The following is a 12,171-nucleotide window of genomic DNA, read 5'->3' as shown; positions in this document are numbered from 1 at the left end:
GCGAAAACCAGTATCATTTGATGCTTCAGAGCAATTTTCTCGATTCATTTCGTCTAACCATAGTCGGAAATGGTACGAGTACACAGGATGTTACACATAGAGTAAAAGGTACACATAACTTACACTTTCTGCTTTACGCACACGAATTATACACTACACAATCATCATACAATATAATATACTACTAAGACAAGAAATCATCTACGAGATCTAGAATTTTATTCACTTGTGGTTGAATACAGGTTTCTGTACATGGAATGCTGAGTTTCAACATTTAGGCATGGGTAGATCTTCCCCCAAATGAAGATTTTTCTGCGGAAGAATAGCAGATGTTATAGTTGTTATATATTACATCTCCACACCAAGCAATAGACAAAGCCGACATGTCTTCACACTATTCACTAATTATATAGCATGTTTAAAGACAATCCAAAGAAAGTGTATAGGCTTATTAGAAGGAAGAAATAATATTCATCAGTGACTGAACTGATTTCAAACTAGAAAGCGAAACGTATGTCATTGCTCCTCAGGACCAGTCCATTCCAAGTACTATTTATCAGAGCAATGTCCTAAAGATACTCACTAGAATATATGCAGCAAAGACATATACTATCCTGGCACGGGAAGAAATCCCATGGGAACAAAAATGATGTAGGTAGAGTTCTCAGGGTACCAAGGATCACCTGGTCATCGATCAAACAGTTTCGAGGTATTGTAAAAAATATCATACAAACATGTCTATGGCTTGGATTGACTTTAAGAAGGCATACGATATAATACCGCATTCTTGGATCGTTGAATGCCTGCCGATGTCTGGTGTTGCTGACAACATCACAAATTTTCTGACGCTTATCATGAAAGAGTAGAAAACCCAATTCTACTCAAGTAATATATTCCTGAGAGGAGTTCATATTAAAAGGGACATCTTCCAAGGTGACTCGTTTTCTCCGTTACTATTTGTAATTGCACTAATACTCATAACAGTGACACTTAGGTAAGTTAAGAAGGGTTACCGATGTGGGAAGAAAGGCCTATCAGTGAACCATCCTCTGTTTATGGATGACCTGGACTTATTTGGGAAATCTGAAAAACAGTTTCCTTAACCAAATCATTCCAGAAGTGTGGTAGGGATATTTGTATGGAATTTGGGATTACCAAATGATCAGTACTTAATATGAAAATCGGGAAGAAAGCAGCCTGCAGAGGATAGCGGTTACCATCAGGAGATACCATGGGTGAACCCGACGGCAGTGGGTATACATATTTAGGGATTTTGGATCTGGATGTCATTCTACATAGAGAAATAAAAGCCAAGGTCAGCGAGGCGTATCAAAAAAGTGTGAAGATGGTGTTGAAATCCAACATGAATGTCAAAACTTTGATTACTGTAATCAATATCTAGCAAGTTGCGGTGGTCAGATATAGTGCGCCTATCCTGAAATAGACTAAGGAGGAAATATCAACACTGGATAGAAAGACGAGAAAGTTGATGACACTCCATGGGGCGCTACACTCTACAGCAAACGTAAACAGACTGTGTGTGAAAAGGTAATTGGAAACCTGGTGCACCCTGCCCTTATCCGCTTTCAGTCAAACCGTCCAACCCATGCCAGCATGGAAAGTGGAAGTTAAACGGTGATGATGATGATAATGATGATGATGATGATGATGATGATGATATATATATATATATATATATATATCATATAATACACACATACATATCTGTGTGTCTGTTAATGTGTGCATGCATTCATCCGTGCGTTTGCTTGTAATAGCAATGTTAATGCCTTTAGATATGCATGTGACTGCATATGGCGTGAGTCTACATATGTGTATGGAGAAGAAAAATCTGCTTTCCGCCTAAGATGATGCAAACGTGTGTGATACTCTGTGTAACATTACGGCGATAGAAAATACCTGCAAAGCATGTGTATATGGGTGGTTCTGGTAGCGGTTCTCTAATTAAAAGCAGGCAGCTATATTCACCCTCTAATTACTATCCCTGATGAAATGTATGTCACGTCTAGATAACAGTAAAAAGCAAGCAGAAAAAATTCAACGCCGACAAACGTACACATAAACAGAAACACAGGCACATATGCACAGACTCAGCGTCTCTCACCTTTACATCATGCTTGTCACTCTTATCCTCCTTCATCGAAATGAATGTATAAATAAAGGCATATGTACATATATACTTGCATATATATGGTTGTATGTATATATAACCATGCATACACAAATGCATGAATGCACATCCACGCTGAAATGTGCAAGTGCCCACGTGCGTATGAGCGTGCACATATTTTGTTTTGATATATTATTCCATTATCTCTTTGATTTGCTGTTTTCGTATCCGTCTAATCTATGTAACTCTCACTCTGTCTCTCACTCTGTATCTTTCTCTCTACTTGCCTATCAACCTACCTACCAACCTATCTATCTATCTATCTATCTATCTATCTATCTATCTATCTATCTATCTATCTATCTATCTATCTATATCTCCCGTTCTGTCTCTCTCCCCTCTCTCTCCATATGTGTTTCTGTGCACGCGCGCGTATATATACTCAAAATCAAATAAGTATACGTTCCTATACAACATAGCCTTACATATATACTTGTACTGACATATGGTCATAAAGCATTGATCACTGTGAGTTACTGCACTTGGCACATTTTTGTTTTAAGTATGCAAATAACTGGTTATAAACGTGTTTTGCACCTTTCGTATAAATCTATGCCCTTTGCTTCATGACATTTATTGTGTCAAGAATCATGTGTTCACAACTGTCCTCAGGCTTCCAGAAAATAAACTTTTTCTTTTCCTCTTGGCATATCAATTTTAGAGAATTCCTCCAACTGAAAAGTAAATATAAATATACATACATACATATATGTTTAGGTTGGAAGCTCCGAAAGTGGTCGCAGGCAGTAGCGTCCCTGTCTTCTTGACCTAGTTTTCCACCTCATTTCTTAAAAGTCGTCGTAGAGGCCTTGGTCTCGGTACCACTCATGTCTAGAAACTGAGGTTGAGGGTAAGCAAAGGGGAATGGGCACCAGCTAGCACAAAGTTTAGGGTGGGCTGCACCTGCCTACCTCGGTTGCTATGGCATTGAGATAGATCCGACCATCTCTGTTAACGGGGGCACAACCCGGATTTAAAACACTGGATGATGATGATGATGATGATAGGTACGTATGTATATGCATCTATATGTGCATATATATATATATATATATATATATATATATATATATATATATATATATATATATATATATATATATATATATATATATATATATATATATATATATATATATATGTATATATATATATATATATATATATATATATATATATATATATATATATACCAATAAGGGTACAGCAGGAAAAAAATAATAATAGTAATAATAAAGAATACATAAATGAAGGTATAGCATGTGGGACATGCCAAAAAGATATATGTCAAAAATCCCTTAAAAATACAAGGCACCCAAAAAGCCTACAAACATCATAGATAGGTCGCTATAGGCACTCCAATGCACATCTATATGTGTGGACCACAAACAACGTATGTGGTAGAATATTTGGTTATAATAACTTGTATATGCACACATGAGAGTAAGGGGAAATCCAAGTAAGGCTGTGCACACGAACCCACACATATAGATGTGCATTGGAGTGCCTAAAGCGACCTATCTATAATGTTTGTAGGCTTTTTGGGTGCCTTGTATTTTTAAGGGTTTTTTGACATATATCTTTTTTATATTTTTGCATGTCCCACATGCTATACCTTCATTTATGTATTCTTTATCATTACTATTATTATTTTTTTCCTGCTGTACCCTTATTTGTATTTTTATTTTTATTTTTATTTATATTTTGATTTCAATTTTATTTTTTATTTTTATTTCAATCTTATTTTTGCTGTTGTTTTTCTTCTGGTCTCTACCACACCTCTGTTTTTACCTCTTGCTCTACATTTGTATGTAACCCTTTGTGAATCTCTGAAGAGGCCTAGAGGTTCGGGCATGTAACCCCATTTCAAAATGTCATCCGATAATCACTCCAGAATGGAATATTCGGATAGAATGGGGCCTGCCAAAACTAGGCCGAAACAGCTGTAAGATTAAACTTCTGTTCATCCTCTAATTCCTTATGTACTTTGTACTTCTATATGTAAACCATGTTGGCAAAATAACATAGTCTGGACACCTGTGCTTTGGTTTTTTCTTTCTTTTTTCTTTTCTTCCTTTTTTTGTCACTTTTGCTATGAATTAAATTAATGAATTCAACGGGATACACCGTCTGCAAGTAGTGGGGTTCAGCATATTATCCTCCATTTTCTAATTGTTACACAAATTTTGGGTAAAACCTCCACTTTTACCCGCTCCAATTGATTGCACCTAGTATAGCACTAGTGTAGCAATAATTGGGTACCCTCCCAGCAGTATACTGGATAGATACTATCCCTTAGTGGGTTGTACCCCCAACCCCTAACTCTCTCACGTTATATATATATATATATATATATATATATATTTATACACACACACGCACACACATATGCGCACGCACCACCACTCCTACAGATTATACTCAACATTGAAAGGAAGCCAAAGACATTGGTTAACCAAGTCATTGATATACTTTGTCTGCAACAAAACCCCTAGTATTGCCAGGGCTTTAACCATGTCATAGATTTCTTGAATGGGTGCTGAAACGTTTCAAAACAATTGCAAAGATATCAACATGTCTATAAATAGAAAGTAACCAATCGATATGATTCAAATGACATAACGAATGTTTTTTTTTAAATTTAACGTAAGCTTCTCAATTTATAGCTAGGAAAACAAATCTTAGCGGCATTTGCTAGCAACTTCTAATCTCTAGTTATCTGGATTCAGAAGATTTCACTATCTCGAATAAATTACGTAATACATTACATATTATACGATTAATAACTGAAATGTGTAATGATTAAGCAATACAGGTTTCAATTTTTAGCACAAGGCCAGAAATTTAAGAGAAGGGGTAAGTTAATTACACTGACCCCTGTGTTCAATGGTATTATTTGATCGACCCCGAAATGAGGAAAGGCAGAGTTGAAATTGGCAGAATATGAAATCGGGACGTAATGACGGACGAACTCTCATTGATGAATACATAACAGCATAACATATACCAATACACAAATCCCCAACATTAATATAGCAATAGAATATACCTACGTAATGCTCACATCAGTAACGTTGATATAAGCATACATTATAACAGCAACATATAACTGTAAAATTGATATAGTCATACCGTATAACACCAGTTTTATCATGAAGCCATATCACCACTGTCTAAATAGGAAAAAATTCTCTGACAGTGCTCTGTTTCAGTAGAGTTATTACCATTCTGTAAATTCCATCACAGATAACAGAATATGTTGTATAACTTTCTGACACTTCAATAATTGGAAAATTCCAAGTAATTAGCCTTCCTTACAAACACCATCATTATTTTTTCCACAACCTAAATCATTTTCTACATAGATATGAGTTATTTCTACGAATATAAACAAAAGTATACATATATATATACATACAAGCCATATATGTGTGAATGTGTGCATGCGTATATACATCAATCTATCTATCTATATATATATATATATATACTTATATATATGTATATAGATGTATGTATATGAGATCTGCATATATAATTAAATGTATACACCTATATCTATGTGTATGTCCGTATAGGTGTATGTACATTAGTGACCTGTTGTGAATTATAAAAACAAAATTCTTACATATGGTTACGTATATTATAACTAAGACACACGTGTTCATAGGCATATCAAATCATACACATGCCCTTACAGCGTCATGTATACACACATATATGCATGCATGCATACATACGTACGCACACACATAATGTTTATATACTTATAGGTATACATACACAGATGTATATGTATATGGGTGTGCTTGTGCATATGTATGTGTTTTTATTTGTTTGACCACATGTTTATGTATGTGTATTTGTCTAACTATTTATATACATACATATGATATATACATACGCACAAACATACATATGGTTGGGTGTATCTCAGTGTATTTAGCTGCATTCTCCTTCAGCAAATTTATTAATGTTTTTCACACATTTTCAGAGAAACAATTTTTCTATCAATACGTTAAGGTGACACTTTGAATGCCATCGAATTGATTATACCTTTAATATTTGAAATAACCATCTCCTGAATACTGATCATATAGTTAATTTGCTTCCATCAAAAGATAGAATAGAGAGGAGAAATAACAACTAAAAATATACGAAATGAAACGTAAAACGAAAGAAATAAAAAATGAAAAAGAAACGACACATATATTGTGACTGTCCAATCAAGATTTTCGAAAATGTTTGTAGCGAAATCTCAACTCCCAATCAAATATTCTATGAGGGAAGAAAGCAGTAAGTGATATCGGTAAATCGATATATATGAAAACTTGCCGCACAAGAAAACTTGCTGTGCTTTACAAGGGAATCGAGAATGGTTTCTTTTGAAAGTGTTGACAAGCTTCCAAGATAGAAATCATCCTGTTATCTAACAATATGTTTGAGATATTCTTAAATTATTCACTCCATATACCTCAAGGGTAAACATTTTTATTCTTCATATTACACCGAGACATTGACTGACTACAGAATGAAGAATTTTGCAAATACTTTTAAATGGAAGGAAAAACCTTAGGCGTTTCTTTTCGCGAACAACTTATGCAAAGGGAGTTTATGTTTATCATAGCGAAAGACACCAACTTATTAACATGACAAATACAAAGAAAGTGTATACAGTTTGCTCAGATATAAAAGTTTTCCCCTCTCAACAACAATCTGCGTAAGCTAAAGGCAGATGTCAGTTTGAGAAATTGAAATATTCACATTGGAACATCGACAGACAATACATATATAAAATAACGAAATATCTCATCAGAATGTATTGAATATCCTGTGACAGCATAGATGTGTGTATATGTGAAGAAATTATTAATCCTTATAGCACATATTTGAAAATGTGAACGCGTTTCTGAGTGGACATGGAGACGAGTTCAGTTTAAGACCCCAGGAAGAATTTTGATAAATTATTTGTTTGTATATTTCTAGAATATTATTTATTCACTGTTTGTTACTATGTGTTTGCTTTTCTAATATCTTTGCTATTTTCTTTAGATAATATGTATAGTAATATTCATTTTAGCTATTTTGACAACACGAAAATTGAAAATTTAAGTTACAGATGTACGTATGCGTGTGCTGATAGATATGCATAGCAATGGTTATTCATACATACATAAATACATACATGCATATATACATACTCACACACACACACACCTACACACACATATATACATACAGATATATATGCATATGTGTGTTTGTGTTTATGTATATTTTTGCATCTGTGCTTGTATTTAACCATGTCTGTTTTATCTATCAACATAGGCAGGAATATCAGTAGATATTCATATATGTGTATGTGGATGTGTGTGTATATATACATACAAACATACACATGCACACACGCATAAACACATACACACATACACACACGCACACACACATATTTATATGATGTACAACGCAGCATAAATCAGAAAGAGTGAAATACATTCCAATGTCAAAATGCCTCGGTTGCGGGTCTAATAAAAATATAAGTATATTCTTTCTAAGCTATTGAGGTACGGAAAAAAGAACGGTGGCGCTATTTCACGGTTTGTTGACCTCTCCTCAGAGTGGACATAACATTCTGATTTTCCCACTAAATAACTTATGAGATGCAATATAAAACAATGATAAATTAAAGTCGTTTATTAAGGTGTATCGTAATGGCCTCTCATTAATCAAATTTTATACGAATTACGCCCTGTCGTGCAGGATACAGACATTTTATGCAGCCCCTGGGTAAATTAGATGTACTGATATATACAAAAACATATATTTCTATATAATAAACACACTCATGTGCACATGTGAGTAGAAAGACAGATGAACATAAGAAGGCGTCATGTGTATAGTTACATGGAACGCTAAATGCAGAGTATTGAATATAGAAAGTAAGGAAAAGGTGTTCTGTAATAATCTTGTTTTGACAGCTGTTTAAAAACCACCATGACTACGTTCATACGTATAGAAGACTGATAATGTTGTAGGTGTATGGAATAGCATAAGGGTCAGCCTGATCGGAATAAGCTGGCTTCATCTAACGGATTACGTTATTAGTTAAATCCATAGCATTATGGGTAATTATTAAGTATAAATGTTGTTACCAAAATAGTTGTCAAGATAAGACTCTTATATGACTGCTTTCTTATTAATTCAGTAGTCTGTTTGTTGTATTTTATTTAAATACACGCATTGAGTCTATTTATGTATGCATCGGCCTTTCTACTCCCAAGAAAAGATATCCTCTCTCAACTTCACCTTTTGGGAAACTTTTGTACAATATTCTCAAATACTCTGGCATTTCTTTCCTCGTTTTATTTTTACAAATTGTTTCATCACTTTAAGCTTTATGTGCAAAGGAGGTAGTAGGACATTACATAGATCTACACGAAATGTATTCTTGACGCTAGACAGTCCTGGATGGTATGATGTTCTTGTCTGCCAGTTTGATTCCGAATAATGTTTGTGAGTTGCTTGAGTATCCCATAGACAGAAGAAACAAAATTATTTTGTGAAACCTGACTGCATTCACATTAACATTCTAATGGTTTTTAAATCTCCACATATTTCCCATGGGTATATTTCATAGGCAATGGCATGAAGTCAGAGTTCCATATTCTCATATGATTCATGATGCTCGGAGTATGCAATAGGAATGGAGGGTTTCAAATTACCATTATGGAGAAGTACAGCTTTTAAACTTCGTTTGAAGAATCAATAATCAAGCATCGTTCTGCAGGATCATGATGTTACTGCAAAAGTCTATCGATGTTACTGCAAAAGCAAAGTGGACCGTCAACAGAAAAACACATTTGTAGAACCACATTTCTCTTTCGAAAATAAGTTATACGAACACTGTGCTCTAACATATTCTTCACCCTCGCTTTTGATGCCAATTCTTCTGCTCTGACAAAGTCATTCAGTTCAGCTGGGGCAAATTTCCGAAGTTCAAAGCTATTATCATCAGCCACGTAATATTCCTCATCGTGACAGTCAGTATCATCCTCTGATGTTTCAATAACATCATCTGGTGGAACTGGAATTGGCAGGATCCAAATTGGAATACGCAATTTTGTGTTTATTGTTCATAAAAAAAATCCTTTGACATTTACTTTGCAAAAATAAGTCATAAAATGGTCTTTTCGGCTCCCTTCATATCCTTGGAATGGCAAAAGGCATGGATTTCTTATTGAACCAGTCACGTAAGCCATTTGAGTAAGCTGAGGAGATACAATGTGATGCTCATAACTTGTCCAGATCTCCAAGGGGACAGTTAACGTATAGCTTATAAATCTTCTTGATTTCTGTTGATTTGGTACGTTTTTGAGCTTTCGCAATAAATTGTACACAGACATAACAAAATACATGAGGATGATTTCTACACTTGATATTGTTAACATCGTAAAACAAGTAAGGAAATAGATACAAACAGTTATACTTATATAGAATTTGAGATGATGAAATATTTCATCAGACCAAATATGACTGGACAATTTGAGATGTTGAAATACTTATTTCATCAGACAAAACTTGATTGGTTAATTTAAGATGATGAAATATTGCATCTGAACTATGCAACAATGAATAATGTAGTTTATTTTAAAGATATGTTTCCATGATGTAAATGAAATACATGCATACACGTCATTAGTTGGATTTTATATATAATGCATGAGCTAAAACGAAAAAGCTTTATCATCTTAAACACTTATCATCTTAAACTAATTGTATATTTAAAATCAGCATTAAAATCTACACTAAGTAAAATTGACATATGTTTGATGAAAAATACTATTATCAGAATCCAAAAGTGAATTAAACACTCTTGAGGAATGGTCCTGTAACTGTTTTTTTTAGAGAATATCAATGTCTTGTCTTTCAAATCTTCAGTAATGAGAACAATTATACGAACTCAGAAGCGAGTTTAACAATCTTGAGATACCTTATTTTTCACCAGGATAGTGAGTTCTTTCACCTTGGGAGTTTTGTAAGTCAGATCTCCCCACAACTTTGAAGTGACTCAAAAGCATTTACATCCTACGACAATTATGAAGTTACATTACAAAGTGAACCAAGCAAACTATGGAAGCCGAGTGTATTTAAGAGCGAAATAATTGCTACTGTACTCTTTTAACTTAAAATTTGAAATAAATTTTTTTCAGTTTTTAATCCAGAAAATATGTAATGGAAATGGAATTTATTTTACGCTCTGGAAACTTCAAATGCAACCGAAATGTATTTATGTACATGGTCCTTATTAGAATTTAAAATAGGAAATGTTTTCTTCATTTTACGTTATACATAAACGGTAAAAGATCTAGAAGACTGTTTCTATGATACTTGAAATACTTCTGCATAAATTCTTTACGAATGAAGATGTCATTTCACTAGCAAACAGCATAGAAATATATACTTTTATTTATGACCATTTTAACATTGGAGTAGATAATATCAAGAGAAAATTAAAAGGATAACGTACTATTAGTCTCGTTAACCTGGGTAGACTATAATAAACAAATTGATATAGTAATATATTTTTTTTAATATTATAATTGTGAGTCCGTTCTCACGTGTGGTCATTTCTTTATATACGTGAAAGTTTTGATTTGAGGGAACAGTTGGCTGCTAATCGTATACTATCCGAAGATCTCTTATAAAATTTCTCGTGGAAGTTTCATATGAATTTGGTGAAGTCAACATAAGCGTAGAAGAGCATATATGGATGTATATACGCAAACACAGACACTATATATATATATATATATATATATATATATATATATATATATATATACGCTCTGGAAACTTCAAATGCAACCGAAATGTATTTATGTACATGGTCCTTATTAGAATTTAAAATAGGAAATCTTTTCTTCATTTTACGTTATACATAAACGGTAAAAGATCTAGAAGACTGTTTCTATGATACTTGAAATACTTCTGCATAAATTCTTTACAAATGAAGATGTCATTTCACTAGCAAACAGCATAGAAATATCTCTTGGTCCACAGCTTCTTCCCCAACCCAACCTCCCAACCTGGCTCGTTCCCCTGCTCCCGCCCACGCTGCCGCACTTGCCCTTACCTCTCCAACACCACCCTCCTCACCAGCACCCATCACCGACCCTATCGCATCACCGACTCCTTCACCTGCACGTCTACCAACATCATATATTGCCTCTCCTGCTCTCTCTGCCAATCCCTGTACATCGGACAAACGGGGCGCCGCCTGGCCGACCGATTCGCGGAACACCTCCGAGATATCAACGTCGGCAATGACACCCCGGTGTCACGCCACTTCCGTTCTGCCGGCCACTCCTTGCGGCAACACCTGTCCGTGTTTGGATTGTCCATGCACAGGGGCCATCCGGACTCCCGTTTGCGCCGTGAACAGGGATTAATCTTCTATCTTCGCTCCTTTGCGCCACATGGGCTCAACTCCCCTCCACTCTTCATCTAACCCCCTCCTCCTGTCTCTCTCCCCCACCCTCCCTCCTACCACCCATCTTTCCCCTCCCCCACCTCCTGCTCCGACTCCTACTTCTTTGTACGTCTCTTCACCTCTCTTCATACTTCTCTCCACTCCCACTTCTCTTCACCCCTACTCGTTCTCTCCTCTCTCTTACTCTCTCTCACTCTCTTCTCTCGTACTCCCCCTCTCTCACTCTTACTCTCTACACTCTTACTCTCCTACTCTCTACACTCTTACTCTCTTACTCTCTCACTCTCTTCCCCTCTCTCTCACTCTCTTTCTCTTCTTCTCTTTCTCTTCCTCTCTTTCTCTTCCTCTCTTTCTCCCCCATACCCACCTTCCCCTCTTTCTCCCCCCATACCCACCTTCCCCCTCTCTCAATCCACCTTCCCTCTCTTATACCCACCCTCTCTCCTCTCTTCCTCTCCCCTCCCACACCCATCTTCCCCCTCTCTTACAT

This window comes from Octopus bimaculoides, chromosome 12, assembly GCF_046866305.1.
Source record: "Octopus bimaculoides isolate indiv1 chromosome 12, ASM4686630v1, whole genome shotgun sequence".
Taxonomy (NCBI): Eukaryota; Metazoa; Mollusca; class Cephalopoda; order Octopoda; family Octopodidae; genus Octopus; species Octopus bimaculoides.
Note: the sequence above shows the minus strand (reverse complement) of the source record.